Source organism: Paroedura picta, chromosome 6 (genome assembly GCF_049243985.1).
Source record: "Paroedura picta isolate Pp20150507F chromosome 6, Ppicta_v3.0, whole genome shotgun sequence".
NCBI lineage: Eukaryota > Metazoa > Chordata > Lepidosauria > Squamata > Gekkonidae > Paroedura > Paroedura picta.
Genome location: NC_135374.1, coordinates 9,036,926 through 9,053,362, shown reverse-complemented (window position 1 = coordinate 9,053,362; position 16,437 = coordinate 9,036,926). Strand labels below are relative to the sequence as shown.

Genomic DNA, 16,437 nt, shown 5'->3' with positions numbered 1-16,437 from the left:
TGGCATTCTTCAAGCAGCAGCTGGACAGACATTGATCCTGCCTTGAGCAGGGTGCTGGACTAGATGGCTTGTATGACCCCTTCCAACTCGTATGACTCTGTAACTTGTCCATTAGGTAGAAGCCTGGTGTAACCAAACTCCAAGTTTGCTAAGCCCCAGAATCAGGAGTCTTGTTGCACTAGAGGAAGCCAGACTGTTATGGTTGCCAGCTCAAGGTTTGGAATTTCCTGGAGATTTGGTGGTGGAGCCTCAGAACAGTGGGGCTTGGAGAGGGGAGAGACATCCAGAGGGTATAATATCACTGAGTCCACCCTCCAAAGACTCCATTTTCTCCAGTTGTAATTCTGCAAGATCTCCAGTTCCCATCTAGAAGTTGGAAACCCTACTGACCAGAATATAGGACACAGACAGAATTGGAAGGAAATAAAAATGTGCGAGAATCAGATTGTCGCAGGTTATGTGGGAACACACAATCTGATTACTGCACTGCTGCGGCCAGCACATTAGAGAGTGGTGTCTTTCCCCCTGTCCCTGAGGTCTCCTGCTCAGGGGTGGCCCAAGGGGTAGCTCCTTCCTGGCTGCTGGCCTGGGCTGGCCTTTGTGGCCAGGCTGCCCCCCAAATCCCCCCCCCAGCCTGCCAGGTGCTTTGGCCCTCCCTCCCTTCGCACCAGGAAGACCAGGCAACCCTAGCAGTCAGGATCAAAACCTGTCTCTTAAACCCGAAATGTAGAATTGCCCTTATACTTGAAAGCTAATGAAGACTTCCTTTCCTTTTTTTAAAAAAAAGCGGCCCATCTATTTCATTGCCTACGATGCATCATATTTAGATTTACGGCGGAATCAATCAGCGGAGGAGGAACTAATGTCTTATGCAAGACTAGTTTGCTGTAGTAATTTTCCTCATTTAGCACAAACCGTTTCGTCCTGACAGTAGGCACACATCCATCATCCAGACGAGGCTGTTTCGGGAGTCAGACATAATTCTTACTCCGTGCCAATAGCCCAAACACTAAAAACCCTCCCCAGACCTCTTCTTTTAATGAAAACGCCCATTTTGTGTTTGGCACAATGTTGCATTGGTGATCGTTCCATGACATATGCATCAGTTCTGTTTGGCTGGAGCCCGGGATGCACTGAATGACACTTAGGCACACATAAACACACGTGAAACTGCCCTGTACTGAATCAGGCCATGGGTCCATGAAGGTCAGTATTGTCTATTCAGCTGGGCAGCAGCTCTTTGGGGCATTCTCATTTTCCTCACTGGAGGGTTCCTGTTTCTTCCTGGGTGTTTGAGTCTGCCATGAAAACGCTAGAGGGCGTCACCCCAAGGGCCAGACATGACCCGGTGCTTGCACAGGGGATACCTTTACCTTTTACAGCAATGGAAACTATTTTATGGGGGACAAAGAAAATCTATTGCGTGTGAGGCATCGCTGTATCCCTACCCCCCCTCCTTTGGAGGGAGGGTTTTGCCAGTTTGGTGTAGTGGTTAGGAGTGCGGACTTCTAATCTGGCATGCCAGGTTTGACTCTGCGCTTCCCCACATGCAACCAGCTGGGTGACCTTGGGCTCGCCACGGCACTGATAAAACTGTTCTGACCGAGCAGTGATATCAGGGCTCTCTCAGCCTCACCCACCTCCCAGGGAGTCTGTTGTGGGGAGAGGAAAGGGAAGGTGAATGTAAGCCGCTTTGAGCCTCCTTCGGATAGGGAAAAGCGGCATATAAGAACCAACTCTTCTTCTTCTTTTAAGTGTGACCTAGGGAATCCCCTGGAATTATACCTTATCTATAGATTAAAGAGATCACTTACCCTGGAGATAATGGCTGCTTTGGAGGGTGGACTCCATAGCATAATACTCCACTGAGGCCCCTCCCTGCCCCAAATCCTGCCCACTCCCGGCCCCACCTCAAAAGTCGACAGGTTTTCCCCCCCAGGGCTGGCAGCTCCAGGCCTGAGAGCTGTTTTTTCCCAGCATACATGATGTGAAGCTGAGGGGGCTCTGCTAAGCCTCAAAATAAAAAAAATAGTATGGTTTGCACACCCTGCCTCCCCATCCCTCAAGGATCCAGGGGGCACCTGGCGAACCGAGCTCCAAGGTGGACATTGCGGACTCTGTCCACATCCAGCGGTAACGCATCATTAGCCTGCTGTGTGACATTAAAGCTGCCGAGGCATCAATTGTTCTTCCAGGATGATCTGAGCGGTAGCTGTTAGCAATGAAAAGCAGCCTCGTCTCGGAAGATCAGAGCAGACACGCTGCTCCCCTGTCTAGCTGATAGGCGAGGGTGCCAGCACCCGCATCCATAAGAGAATTTGGCCTGTAATTATCGCAGGCGGCTGAATCTAAATCAGGGTTGATTATGCCCCTGAAGAACTTGCGCCGCACATTGATAGAGGTCGTCCTGCAACGATTTTAGCATCTGTCAGGGCCTGACATAAAATAAGATTGCCACAATATCGCTAAAGATTTTTTACACTATTTGATCCCTCCGGGCATGATATCTTTTCTGATGACATCTTTGAGAGAGCTATAGAAATGGTTGTGATAATTCACGAATTTCTTTCTGTTCCCCTTTTAATTTAGGGAAATGAGGGTTTTTTTTGGGGGGGGTGAGTCGTTACGATATTCTTCTGCTACTTCTTTGCAAGACTCGGTATAGAATTCTCTAAGTTTTTCTTCAATCTGGTTCTGTTAACTCTTATTTCTCTTGCTTTTTAAAAAGAAGAAGAGTTGGTTTTTATACCTTTGCCTTTCACTACCTGAAGGCAACTCAGAGCGGCTTACAATTGCCTTCCTTTCCTCTCCCCACAACAGACACCTTATGAGGTCGGTGGAGCTGAGAGAGCTCTGAGTGGACTGCTCTGTGAGAATAGCATTATCAGGACTGGGACTAGACTAAATTCACCCAGCTGGCTTCATATGGAGAAATGGGGAATCAAGCCCGGCTTGCCAGATTAGAGGCCATCTATCTTAACTATTGCACCAGGCAATAACATTCTCTTTTTAATATTCTGTCATCGATAAACTGGTAATCTATTGTTTCAGTTTTCAGTCTGAAAAGAGAGATTTCTGGAGCCGGGTGGGAAGAAATGTTTCTTGAAAAACGTTTTGATGAAGAAAAAAGGAAGAGATGTTTTTTTTTATAGTCTGTTTTTTCACTACCCAAAGGAGTCCCAAAGATGTTCCTTTCCCTTCTTCCCTCCACATCAGACACCCCATGAGGTAAGTTAGGCAGAGAGAGCTCTGACAGAGCTGCTCTGCAAGGACAGCTCTAACAAGACTGTGACTATCCCAAGGTCACCCACCTGACAGCATGTGAAGTGGGGAATCAAACCCAGCCTTCCCGATCAAAAGCGGGGGATACGCTTCTAGGTAACACTGTGTGTGAACGAGACCTTGGGGTACTTGTGTATTGTAAACTAAACATGAGCAGGTAGTGTGATGCAGCGGTAAAAAAGGCGAATGCCATTTTGGGCTGTATCAACAGGGGCATCACATCAAAATCACAAGATGTCATAGTCCCATTGTATAGGGCACTGGTCAGACCACACCTGGAGTACTGTATGCAGTTCTGGAGGCCTCACTTCAAGAAGGACGTCGATAAAATCGAAAGGGTACAGAGGAGAGCGACGAAGATGATCTGGGGCCAAGGGACCAAGCCCTATGAAGATAGGTTGAGGGACTTGGGAATGTTCAGCCTGGAGAAAAGGAGGTTGAGAGGGGACATGATAGCCCTCTTTAAGTATTTGAAAGGTTGCCACTTGGAGGAGGGCAGGATGCTGTTTCTGTTGGCTGCAGGAGAGGACACGCAGTAATGGGTTTAAACTTCAAGTACAACGATATAGGCTAGATATCAGGAAAACATTTTTCACAGTCTGAGTAGTTCAGCAGTGGAATAGGCTGCCTAAGGAGGTGGTGAGCTCCCCCTCACTGGCAGTCTTCAAGCAAAGGTTGGATACACACTTTTCTTGGATGCTTTAGGATGCTTTGGGCTGATCCTGCGGTGAGCAGGGAGTTGGACTAGATGGCCTGTATGGCCCCTTCCAACTCTATGATTCTATGATTCTATGATCAGAGGTTGTTGTTCTTAACCTGTTAGAAGCTGCAGCCTCTCCTACGCCAAGATGGATTATCGGAATTTCCCCCTTGATCTTGTTTTGTAGTATTTTGTCCTCTGCCATGTGTTGCTTTTTCTTTTTCTTTTAGTTACATTGAATCTTAGAACCATATTTTTGGAAGGGGTCATATAGGCCACCTGGAGATCACTCCAACTACCTTCAATGCTGAATCTAATTTGGGTTTAGCCTTGATATTTGTTTATTCCTAATGTCAAATATATCAACAACAGGAATTACTGGCATGTCAACAGAGCAAATTTCCTAAATTGCTTGTTAGTGTGGGTGCTTGTGGTGGAATTCTCACAGTTGTTCATGCGTGCCAAAGCATTTGTACAGCAGGGAGGGATTGGATTGTTACCAAATAACTGTGCACAAAATGGAATATTGGATGTGTGTGTTTAAACTAGGGGAGGGTTAAAAAAAAGAAAAGGAGGGGGGAATTAAACATATACACACACCCCAGAAAGCTGGCAGCAGCTCTAGGGACTCAGAGCCATCATAGGGTTAGTGGTTAAGTGTGGCAGCCTCTAATCTGGAGAACCAGGTTTGATTCCCCATTCCTACACATGCAGCCAGCTGGGTGACCCTGGGCTAGTCATGGTTCTCTTAGGGCTGTCCTTGCAGAGTTTTCTCCAGAACTCTCTGAGCCCCACCTATCTCACATGGTGTCTGTTGTGGGGAGAGGATGGGAAAGGTATTCATAAGCCACTTTGGGACTCCTTCATTTAGTGAAAAGTGGGGTATAGAAAACCTAGGTGTGAGTCTTTCTGAGCACTATTGCCCACGACCCTTACTAGAGATGCTATCGGTTATACCAGAGGGGTTGGACCCCCACTTCCAACAATTTGTCTCCAGCAATCCCTTGCCCTCCAAGAGTGGCTGCTCGCCCTGGTTTCTAAAGGGAACCTCCATGTTCAGAGGCACTCAGCCTCTAAATCCCAGTGCCTGGAGGGAGCATCAGCAGAAAATCTTGGCCTCTGTGCCCTGTTGTTGGACCTGCAGAGGAGCTGGTTGGCCATTGTGTGAGATCAGGATGCTGGACAAGATAGAGCACTTCAAGGGCTACCAGTCTGTCAATCTATCACTATCTATCAGGGTGACACTCTGATATTTGGGCAGTAACTCTATGGCAAAAGCCAGTTTTACCATACAATTCTTGCACAAAGATCAGAGCATGACCCAGAAGTCGCTGCATGATGACATCACTTCCTGTGTAGTGCCAGCCATGTGGCCTAGGCCTACTTCTTCCTACTGGTAAGGAGGGACCTGGCAGCCTGAATCCCTGCTCTAATCCAGTAGAGGTCTTCTTATGTTTTTAGATACTCCCATACCTCACATTTCCCCAACAATTTCATTCATTCATTCATTCATTCATTCATTCATTCATTCATTCATTCATTCATTCATTCATTCATTCATTCATTCATTCATTCATTCATTTTATACCGCCCTTTCCTACGGCTCTGGGCGGTTTACATTAAACATTTTGGAACATTTACATAGAACACTATCAAAATCAATATAACAATATAACAATAACAACAATATGAGCTGATCCATGTTTCTGTTCCGCGGGGGTGTTTCATAGATGATCTGAGCTGCCCTGGTTTGAGGTTTTGAAGGCGGCTTGCCTCAGACGATGACTCTCCCAACCCCTGCAGAAAAGCCTGAACGGCAAATGCGAAATCTTTCCTCCTGCTTTCCTTGATTGGCTGCTTTGGACCCTGCTTGCCTACATTTTCAAGCCTGGCTCCCACGATTGGGTCCGCTGCTCTGGCTGCAACAGGTCCATTTTCTTCCTTCCTGAAAGGGCACCGCACAATAGCTGGCCTTTGAGAGCCTCTCTGTATCTCTTCCGAGACAGCCAGCGGTGACAGATAACCTCGCTAAAATTCCCGGTCCTCGAAAACGTATCCCCCTCCCATTTGCTCTTCGAGAAAGTGGAGCTCTCCTGTTTCAAAAGTGATTGCACAAAGGGCAAAACAGGATGGCAAATTCCGGTCACGACACAGACCCTTCCGCTGCATGGCCTCTCAGGAATGAGAACGCTGGTGAAGGTGAGAGCCAGGGGCATTTCCCACGGCTTAAAAATAGCACAATGGTTGCCGATTGAAAACGCTACTAATTTGCCATAACGCACGACGTCGTCAACAATCTGCAACAATCCTGAAACCGATCAGCAATAAGCGCTTCGTTGTGGCGCTTTCAGGGGAATCCAGAAAACTGGATTCACCCTCCGGATAGCGATACACTCCTGCAACCAATCTGCAACAGTAGCGCTAAAGACCTGTGCGTTACCATTGTAGCTGGTTCTTCAAAGTCCCTCCCCCTGGATCTCTCCTCCAAACTTCCGGCGAAGCGATCGCCATTTTTTTTTCTCGGAGCGAGCGGGGATAAACGCACCGGCGAGCCTCTTTCTGTTTAGAGGCTTCCCTGGCTTCAGTCCTTCACCTTTAGTCACTAAGCACAAACCACATAAAAGCCCGTTTGCTGAAATAAAGTCCCTTTATTTTTTACACATAAATTCAGCCGAAAATCGAGCCCGTGAGAAGGGGGGGGGGGGAATTTTTTTTTATCACTCGAGCCAGCGTGCCAACGATCATACAATCAAACGATAGATCACATTAGGCAGCTGGATGGGTCTCTCCAGTGCAAGGAATCTACGTAGATTCGTTGCTATGGGTCTGTTTTTTTTTTAAAAAAAGCTTTCTTAAAGGGAAAGGGGCTGTTTGGGAGCATGCTAACGGCTGCCCATTGGCTGCTTGACGGCCAGGGGCGGGACAAGCTTGGCAATAGCGCTTCCTTTCTAGCGATTTCTGCCGAGACCGGAAGCCTGTGGGAAACGCTAAAAAACGCAACTGATTCCACTACAAAGCCAGGTGTGCAAAACGACGAATTCCACTATTTTAAATGGCGATTTTTCATTCCGCAAACAATTTGCAACAAAGATCGCCGTGGGAAATGGCCCCCAGTTTATGCCGGAACTGAAGAAAGCGACAAATATATAGGTGCTGGCAATAAAGCCTGTTGCATAAAAAATTACAACAGGCTTTAGAATACTGTTGCTGGAAACCCACAGACACCCCTTCCTTGCCCACGCAGCCCCTCAGCACGGCAGAGAGAAAAACGTGTTCCTTGTCTCAGTCATTTGCTGTCAGAAGAAGAGTTGGTTTTTATACCCCACTTTTCACTGCCCGAAGGAGTCTCAGTGGCTTACAATCGCCTTCCCTTCCTCTCCCCACAAGAGACACTCTGTAAGGTAAGTGTGGCTGAGAGAGCTCTGACTGGGCTGCTCGGTGAGAACAGCACTACCAGGGCTGTGACTAGCCCAAGGTCACCCAGCTGGCTGTATGTGGAGGAATAGGGAATCAAACCCAGCTTGCCAGCTGCCGCTCTTAAACACTACACCATACAGGCTCTCTTCCTTCACAGCAGGCCTGAAGGGAAGGGGGTATCTGTGGAATCCTCAACAAGAGCCGCAATTGGCCCTGGGTGGAGGATATTCCACCAGTAGGAAAAAGACAGTCCGGTCTCATCAGTGGTTGCTGGGCAGATCCCTTCGACCACAGGGCATGCTGGTTAACTGTTGAACCATCTTTGATCACAAGTTTTCTTTTATGTGGCATGTTTTCAGACCATTCAGTTGGTAGATAATGATAATAATAATAATAATAATAATAATAATAATAATAATAATAATAATAATAATAATAATAATAATAATTTCAATGTATAGCCCACCATTCCCTGAAGGCTCAAGGCAGGTTACAAACATCTGGATAAAACCCAATAAAACCCCTTAAAACAGACATAAAAACCAGAACAATACAGAATCAAAACCCCATGGGGGATTAAGATCATGCGGCAAAAACTCATCCCAGTCCTAATAATCCTGCCAATAGTACATCCTGGAGGGGAAGGGTGACAGAGGGCGCAGGTGGAATTCGCTACTGCCACTCCTGTAGGGGGGCCAGGATCCTGGGACCTTTTGCATGCCAGACAGATAATATATCACTGAGCCATGCCCCCTCCCCAACCATCCATCTCTAATTACCTTCAAGGCCATACGTGGTCAGGGCCCAGTGTACCTGAGGGACCACCTCCCTGCCTATATGCCCCTCAAAGAGCTCTATGCTCCGCCACCACCAACCGGCTAATGGTCCCTGACCTTAAAGATGCCTGCCTGGCCTTGACCAGGGCCAGAGCATTCTCTGTCCTGGCCCCCACCCGGTGGAACGAGCTCCCCGAAGAGATCAGGGCCCTGACGGAGCTTAAACAGTTCCGCAGGGCCTGCAAGAAGGAACACTTCCGCCAGGCATCCGGTTGAAACCAGGCGTAACCAACAACATCTGAAGGGCCCCTGCTCCCTCCCTCCCTGAAATCCATCAACGCGCTCTGGACCTGTTTGAACCATTGCACTGTTGCCTGCATGGTTGCACTGTTATAATTATCAGTTATTAATACTTTTGTTACAGTCATTTATATGCTATGGATTGTTTCATGTATTGTTTAGATGTTTTATGTAAACCGCCCTGAGCAAACAAACAAACAAACAATGTGGACTACAGAAAAAGAAACAGGGCAGTTCCACAGTATAACCTCATATCAGCCTGACACACACATAAAGAAAGCTTGTACCACGAGTAAAACTTCGTTAGTCTTAAAGGTGCTATGACTGGACTCGAACTTTGTTCCATCCATGAAAAGACATCCCCCCCCCCAGAGCAGGTCAGGTTGGACCCACATCAGAATCTGAATCAGAATCACAGAGAGCTTGAAGAGACCCTCAAGGGCCATCCAGTTCAGCCTCCCACTTTCCCAGGGACTTAAAAATCACACCCTCTTGACAGGTGTTTATCATTCCCAAAACTTCCAGCCAAGGGGAATCCCCTCCCAGGCAGCATTTTCCACGTACAAACAGCCAGCCTTCGCTGTCAGAAAACGCTTCCTAATATTGAAGTGGAATTTCAGTTCCCATAATTTGAACCTGTTGCTCTTAGTCCCTGTCTGTAAAGCTACAGTAAACAAGTGGGCCTCCTGTTCAACATGTCTGCTGAGTGGTTTAAAAAAATGGGCAGAGCAAGGCGGGACTTCTGACTGGTTGTGCAGATTTTGTAAGAGTTTTTTAAAGTAGCAGGTGCCACCACAAAAGAGGGATGGTCACTGCGTGATTAAAGGTGAGCTGTCTGTATGCAGATCAGATCAGTTGGGCGTCCTCTAAAGCAGGGGTTTGCTGGCAGGGGCTGATGGGAATTGTAGTCCATGGACATCTGGAGGACCACAGGTTGCCTACCCCTGCTCTAATGCAGTGCCCTGAAGTCTAGACAGCAAGGCTCAATAGGAGCCGGAACTGGGGACAAGATACAGGAGCTAGAAGCAGGGACCTGGAGCTAGCATGCAGGTTTGGGCCTAGTGGACTGGCTGACCCGGCTTAAAATGGGCTGGGGAGCAGCTCAGTTCCCCTGCTGGCAGGAGTTGAACCTCTGCAGCTGTGGCTTCTCTGTGCTTGGGCTGGAATCCTGCAAAGAATTATTGTAATTGTTGTCCAGTGCCCTGAGATGGCCAGTCTGAGAGGGGTGGTATATAAATTGCTAACTAAATAAATAAACTTCCAGCTGGTGGCAGGAGATCCCCTGGGATTAGAAGTGTTCTCCCAGGCTACATCGATCAGTTCTGGGGAAAATGGACATTTTGGAAAGTGGATTATAAGGCAATGTACTCAACCAGAGGTCCTCTCCTCCCCAAATGCCACCCTCTTCAGGCTCCACCCCCTCCATCTCCAGGTATTTCTCAGCCTGTGTGGGCAATCCTAGACATCTAAGACATTCCCCCAAGGATGGAGGCTTTCTTTCCTTTAAAGGCAAACTCTGTCTTGTCTCACAGCCATCTTATTCCCGCTGCTCCCTTGGCTAAGCTGTCTGTTGCTGATTGACTTTGTCCCCTCAATCGGCCTTAACTTCATTACCACGAGAGATGCGATCGAAGATTCCATCGCCCCTTTCTAACAATGACAGGCTGCAAACAGAATCCCTGGGCATCAGCCCCAAGACATGCGGGATCTTCTCCTGGCCTCCTTTGCAGCTGCCGCTGTGGTGAACATAGGCATGAGAAGTCAAGGGCCTCAGAGCTTGGAATCATAGAATCATAGAGTTGGAAGGGACCTCCTGGGTCATCTAGTCCAACACCCTGCCCTATGCAGGACACTCACAACCCTATCGCTCATCCACTGTCACCTGCCACCTCCTTGAGCCTTCACAGAATCAGCCTGTCTGTCAGATGGCTATCCAGCCTCTGTTTAAAAATCTCCAAAGATGGAGAATCCACCACCTCCCGAGGAAGCCTGTTCTACTGAGGAACCGCTCTGACTGTCAGGAACTTCTTCCGGATGTTTAGATGGAATTTCTTTTGAATTAATTTCATCCCTGTTTGCAGCATGAGCCAGACTAGCGAGGAAGCCTGTTCCACTGAGGAACCGCTCTAACTGTGAGGAACTTCTTCCAGATGTTTAGATGGAATTTCTTTTGAATAAATTTCATCCCATTGGTTCTGGTCCGTCCCTCCAGGGCAAGAGAGAACAACTCTGCTCCATCCTCTACATGGCAGCCTTTAAAATACTTGGTCATCAGATCCCCTTTCAGTCATCTCCTCTCCAGGCTAAACAGACCAAACTCCCCCAACCTTTCTTCATATGTCTTGGTCTCCAAACCCCTCACCATCTATGTTGCCCTCCTCTGGACACACTCCAGTTTCTCTACATCCCTCTTCAACTGGGGTACCCAAAACTGAACACAGGACTCCAAGTGAGGCCGAATGGCTCTGCCAGGAAGTCCAGAACGGAACTCGGTGGGTTCCCCGGGAGAGGGACACAAGGAACAGACTGGTGTCAAAATAGATGCCATTTATTAGAATGAATTTTAAGAGTTTACTTTATCAATAGGCAAGACAGGAGCCTAGGGAGGGCGGGGTTGGGGAGGGAAGATGCCTCAGTGGGGTATAATGCCACAGAGCCCATTTTCCTAAATGACCATTTTCTCCAGGGGAACTGATCTCTTTAGCCTGGAGATCAATTATTATCCCAGATATCCAGCCACTATAATGATTGAAAAACATGAAGACCAGTCAATCCAAGTAGAGTGGAAACGAAGAAATGAACCAGTGACACAGATTTTCAGTACAGGTGGTGGGTTCTCCATCTTTGGAGATTTTTTAACAGAGGCTGGAGAGCCATCTGACGGAGAGGCTGATTTTGTGAAGGTTCAAGGGGGTGGCAGGTGACAGTGGATGAGCGATAGGGGTGTGAATGTCCTGCATAGTGCAGAGAGTTGGACTAGATGACCCATGAGGTCCCTTCCAACTCTATGATTCTTTGATTCTGTGATTTATATTTAATGCTTCAGTGCCTATTATGAGTGTTTTCTTGAGTCCAGCCAAACAGGGTCTGGATTTATCTCCTATTTTCAATATAAAATACTTTTCCTCAATGGCTTGCCCCTTCTAACAATTAACGTTAATCAATTGTATCATTAATATCATTCAACACTTCCTTATAATATCCATTGGCCGTAGGTTGATATTATTCTGTTTTATTCAGTCTCAAAAGAGCAGTGGTTTCTAAATCACCTGTAGGCTGGCCACCCTGCTGTTTCCCCCATCTGAAATTGCCCTGCGGGGGGCCATGCATGCTATTTAAAGCCTGTTTTTGGTCGAAATGGTTTCAGCACCTTGTCTCTTTCGCTCTTTGAGATTCTGCTGGCACAAGCCCCGTGCTCTTCAGGAGGGCTTGTGTAGATTGGAAGATCGATTCACTTGTCTAAACAGCCTTCTTTATGTTATGTTCTGTCTTTGCATTAGGGAGGTGGTTTGCAGAGCAACAATCTGTTCAGTGCTGTGAGCCAAACCTGGATGCCCCCAGAGCTTTCTGGGTCTCCAGGGTGGCAAGGAGGAGATTGCCTGTCCTTTTAATTGTATGCCGTGTGCAAAATTCAGTCATGTTGTTTAAGCATAAACAGTTTCATAATAGGGATACTTGGCTTTCTGGTCATTCTGTTTTTGGCTTCCTGGAAACTGATGCTGAGGAGCTGTATGTTGGTGACACAACTGGAAGCAGTTTTAATTCAGATACTCACCAGTTCAACTCATAGGCTGACAATCTCTGAAATTTGGGGGACACACACACGCAGAGGGGGGCATTGCATCACGATGTTGTCCAGTCTGGGTGGTGGAAACCCAGAACTGTTGTTACTACATTGAGTGACACTCTAGGAATTCCCTCAGTCTCTGTGGTAAAGACCATAGATACCGGGGGAATTCCTGACAAGGCGCTCAATGCAGGTACACAGTTTCTGGAAATTCAACTGGAAGTGATGTCTCTGCATTGTATGTCATCCCCCCCCCCCCCCATTTACTGTCTCCTGCTTCATTGAGGGAGCATGCTGTGTTGCAGAATACAAGGGGAGTTTGTCTTATAAGGACCAGGAAGCTAACTTTTGACAAACTGCTCAGTTTGGCAAGCTGCTTCAACCTACTAATTTCTTAACTGTGCAGTACAAGTGTACAGTACAATGGGCATTTGGTACAGGCATATTCTCATGCAGCCTGATTTTGTATATCACCCATCCTTGCTGCACTTGCTGCACAGCAGGAAATTTCTGAAGAGACAGCTAAAGAGAGGGGACATGATAGCCCTCTTTAAGTATTTGAAAGGTTGTCATTTGGAGGAGGGCAGGATGCTGTTTCTGTTGGCTGCAGAGAAGAGGACGCGCAGTAATGGGTTTAAAATTCAAGTACAACGATATAGGCTAGATATCAGGAAAAAAATTTTCACAGTCAGAGTAATTCAGCAGTGGAATAGGCTGCCTAAGAAGGTGGTGAGCTCCCCCTCACTGGCAGTCTTCAAGCAAAGGTTGGATACACACTTTTCTTGGATGCTTTAGGGTGCTTAGGGCTGATCCTGCGTTGAGCAGGGGGTTGGACTAGATGGCCTGTATGGCCCCTTCCAACTCTATGATTCTTCTTCTAAATCAGCTACAAATCATATAAATTACTCATGGTAAAAAAGACACCCTACCATTCAGTGTACATCTAGGTCAGGAGTCTCCAACGGGATGCCCATGCGCCCTGTGGCACCTGTCAACACTTTTCCTGGTGCCCACTGTCATATCTGCAGATTTTTTTTTGCCATGTCATTCATTCCCCATAAAGGCCAAGCACATTTCCTGTACCTTCCCTGACTTCCTGCAACTGCTCCAATGCATCTTTTTTATATTCATTCATTCATTCATTCATTCATTCATTCATTCATTCATTCATTCATTCATTCATTCATTCATTCATTCATTCATTCATGTGATTGATATCCCGCCACTCCCATACAATGGCTCGTGGCGGGTCACAAGGTCCTCATTAAAAATCCCATTAAAAGGTAAAAGGTAAAGGTATCCCCTGTGCAAGCACCGAGTCATGTCTGACCCTTGGGGTGACGCCCTCCAGCGTTTTCCTGGCAGACTCAATACGGGGTGGTTTGCCAGTGCCTTCCCCAGTCATTACCGTTTACCCCCCAGCAAGCTGGGTACTCATTTTACCGACCTCGGAAGGATGGAAGGCTGAGTCAACCTTGAGCTGGCTGCTGGGATTGAACCCCCAGCCTCATGGGCAAAGCTTTCAGACGGCTGCCTTACCACTCTGCGCCACAAGAGGCTCCTAAAAAAAAATCCCATTAAGACCCCCATTAAATGACATACTGATACAAAATAAAAATACACAGCAAACAGGCGATAAATAAAACAAGCCCCACACCCAAGACTGACACCCACTGTCGGGGAGGAGAAGGGGCCTAGCTGGCAATGCCCAGGTGCTAACACCAGCCCTGGGAGAGGGGAGGGTGTGATCTTCCAGTGATCTTCCTCACTGCTCCGGCCGCAACCAAAGACCTGGCAGCTCCGTTTTGCAGGCCCTGCAGAACATGCAAAACTCCCACAGGGCCCGCAGCTCACCTGGGAGCTCATTCCACCAGGTCGGGTCCAGGGCCGAAAAGGTCCAAAGCATCTTCTGGTTCCTGGATCCTGGATAGGCTGCTGCTGAGGTTCTGGGGATGAAGATTCCTCTCAGCAAAACACCCCAAAACCCCTCTTTGCACCTGCTTATCGGCAGAAAACTGTTAGAGTGCGGCAAGTGAATGCAGATCAATTTAAGGTCTTCCTTATCGTAGCAACCCGGTATCTGGTGGGAGGAGGGATAGGGGGGAACAGCACGATGAAAAACGACGCAGAGAAACGAGAGTATCAAGCCGTTATGGCAATTGACAGGCGCAGGCAGTGATCGATATATCTGGCCTTAAACAGAGTGGGCCAAGCAAGGGGGGAGCACATTGTCTTTGCTAATTAGAATATTGCCCCAATAGTACTACAGTCATTAGTCATGCTTACGACTTCTAATTACTTTTCTTCCTTCTTTTCTTTTTTTCATTTCCAATTACCCGAGCTCGTTTTCAGATTTCGCTTCCTTCTTCTTCTTTTTTGTAGAGACTGATCACCGTTTGCACAGTTATAACTCTGGATCTAATAGCAGAGGAGACAAATAACAGTACAACGGTGTATAAATGTGATATATAATTAAGTGATATTTATTTATTTATCATATGGATTGTTTGTGGTATAGACAGATGCTAGGATTGTCTGACAGCCAAGCAAAAGATGTTGGGTAGTTTGGCCATTGCCTGCTTCCATGTCATAAGTGTGGTGTTCCTTAGAGCAGGGGTAGTCAACCTCTGGTCCTCCAGATGTCCATGGACTATAATTCCCATGAGCCCCTGGTCCTTTCATCTGGAGATGCCAGGAATTGAACCCGTGACCTCCTGCATGCCAAACAGATGCTCTTCTGCTGAGCTACAACCCTTCCCTCCACAGTCCAGTGTACCTCCCTTGTTTTGTCCCTGAGTGGGATCAGGACAAAATAGAGATGTGCAGAGTGAGAGAGGAATTGGCAGGGATGGCTGCCTCCTTTCCTGAAGTTTTCAGAATCTGCCTGTGAATGTGGCTACAGGGTGCGATTAATTCTCCTTTCAGGTCTAACTGAACATGATTCAGGGGGGAAGATCCACACCTAAGGCACATCTGCACCAAATTCATGTCTCAAGCAGAGGGTCTATTAGAAGCATCTATTTTTGTAAGGATGGTAGAACTTTAGGATGTTTAGGGCTGATCCTGCATTGAGCAGGGGGTTGTACTAGATGGCCTGTATGGCCCCTTCCTACTCTTTGATTCTATGATTAACATGCAGGTGAAAGAATTAAACTCTGTCCATTTCTGTGCTTTTACCATCTTGTATTCAGCTGGACTCATTATAGTATTGAAATCTGGCAAACAGAAGGATGCCTTAGTCTGGGTTGCCTGGGCCAGCCCAATTTCCTCATATCTTGGAAGCTAAGCAGGGCTCGCCCTGGTCAGTTTTTGGAAGATAGACCACCAAGGCCAGAGTCATGTTGCAGAGGTAGGCAACAGCAAAGTAGCTCTAAACAGCTCTCACCTTGAAAACCCCATGGGAACGCCATACATCTATCAGGATGTGCGTGGGTGCCAGCCTCCTTGCTTGTGATCCTTTGGTGTTGTCATTTGTTAGTGTCCCCTTGTCATATTGTATACTGTCATCTGCAGGTCTGGGAAAGTTAACTGATTGCAACTGTTTTTATTGTTTTACATTGCTTGCTTTTTTGTGTCATCTAAATTAGCGATCCCCAACCTGTGGGCTGCGGACTAATTGGAGGTGGGCCATGAAGGACGCCTTCTCCCACCACCCCAGCCCTTTACTTCATCCCCCCCGGCCCTTTACAACACACTTTGGGTGTCATTGTCTCCCATCACTCCCAGATGGGACTATCTCGTTGCAGAGAAACAAGCTCAGGGGTCCCATTGATTTGTCATTGTCATGAGTTAACATTTCCATGAAAATAAAATGTTCCTTATGTTCCTTGTTGTGGAGTGTCTGTATCTTATTTTGAAGGGATGTTTAAACATTACCATAGCGACCAGAGAGCGTTAGGGCAGTGGTTGAGAGTAGAGGAGTAAACTACCCCCCCCCACCGGGCCTCAGTAAAATTGTCAAGCGTTGAGTGGTCCCCGGCGATAAAAAGGTTGGGGACCACTGGTCTAAATGCCATTTTTCTCTTGGGAGGATGGAACTGTGGGAGAGGGGAGCTTGGATATTATCAGTGAGACTGGCCTTGCTTCAGCCTTGCAAGAATGAGGTCATGCACAGCTGTGGTGCAAGACTATTTTGTGCACTTGTCCTGGGAAATGGGGAAACCCGCCTGTTGTCA

General features: G+C 47.3%; 1 protein-coding gene across 11 annotated transcripts in view; it reads left to right on the top strand.

The window, feature by feature from the left end:
- Nucleotides 1-16,437, top strand: part of DLG2 (discs large MAGUK scaffold protein 2) — a 1,130,680-nt gene that overhangs the window by 128,949 nt on the left and 985,294 nt on the right. The gene's annotated exons all lie outside the window — the stretch shown is intronic.